Genomic DNA, 1,422 nt, shown 5'->3' with positions numbered 1-1,422 from the left:
CAGCACAGAATGGTGGCTGTCAGGTCCAACCCGTGTTTCTTGAATGTACCCGCCACCACCACCCGCCAGTGAAAAACATGTAACTGATTAAATGTAACATTTTAATCAACTGATTAAATGTTACATTTTAATCAACTGATTAAATGTTACATTTTAATCTGCACAATGAGTGAGACATCTTCTCTGACCGCTCCACTTTGCCACATCCAATATGGCGGCGACGTCGACGTACGATTCAGCGCTCAACCCTCTTGAGGTTCTGACGAGAGCAGAACCGGACCGGACCGAGCTGGGACCAGCCCGGCCGCTCGTTCTCACCCCAGACGGATCTTTGGTCTCCGTTACCGTCCGGAACTCGAACAGAACCTGGGCCGCTCCGCCGCTGTCCACGCGCGGCTTCAGCTCCACTCTGGTTCGGCCTCGTTTCCTGCAGGAGGAGGAGCCACGGGCCGGGCGAGTTGCCAGGTTGGGCCAGAAAGACGAAAAAAAAAAATCTGAAGGAACTGAGATGAAGCTTCTTCATGAAACCATCCATCCATCCATTTTCTTTACCCGTTTATTCCATTTTGGGTCACGGGGGTCGCTGGTGCCCATGTCCAGCAATCACTGTGCGAGGGGCGGGGGGCACCCTGGACAGGTCTCCAGTCCATCACAGGGACACCTGGACAGGTCTCCAGTCCATCACAGGGACACCTGGACAGGTCTCCAGTCCATCACAGGGACACCTGGACAGGTCTCCAGTCCATCACAGGGACACATAGAGACAAACGAGACAAACAACCATTCACTCTCTCTCTCACACCTAGGGACAATTTAGAGTTACCAGTCAGTCTAACATGCATGTTTTTGGTCTGTGGGAGGAAACTGGAGTACCCGGAGAAAACCCACGCATGCACGGAGAGAACATGCAAACTCCACCCAGAAAGGCCCCTGGACCGGGGTTTGAACCAGGGACCTGCTCGCTGAGAGGCAGCAGCTCTACCAGTTGTGCCACCGTGCCGCAGAAAAATCTGATTATTTAATAGAAATTTTATTAAAAATGAACTTATTTTAATTAATCAAAAACAAAGTTATGCTGAATATTTAGAGCAAACAAGTTAAATTAATCAACTTTTAAGTTTTCTTTATATAAAAACATAAAAATAAACAAATCCTCTGTTCAGAACAAACTCAGATCATTTGTTTATTTTAATATACAATCTGTGATAAATTATTTTAAAGAGTTTATCATAATTATAATTTATGAATTATATTTAACATTTAAAAACTTAAAAACGATATTTAAAAACTTTTTTCTGTAGTTCTAAGAGTTGGACAGCAGGGGGCGGTGATGAGCTGCAGGAGCACCAACAGGAAGAGGTTTATTTATTTATTGATTTAGTTTAGTTTATTTATTTAGTTTAGTTTAGTTATTTAGTTTAG

Source organism: Nematolebias whitei, chromosome 19 (assembly GCF_014905685.2).
Source record: "Nematolebias whitei isolate Nwh7 chromosome 19, NemWhi1, whole genome shotgun sequence".
In the NCBI taxonomy this organism is placed as follows: Eukaryota; Metazoa; Chordata; class Actinopteri; order Cyprinodontiformes; family Rivulidae; genus Nematolebias; species Nematolebias whitei.
This window is presented reverse-complemented; position numbering follows the sequence as displayed.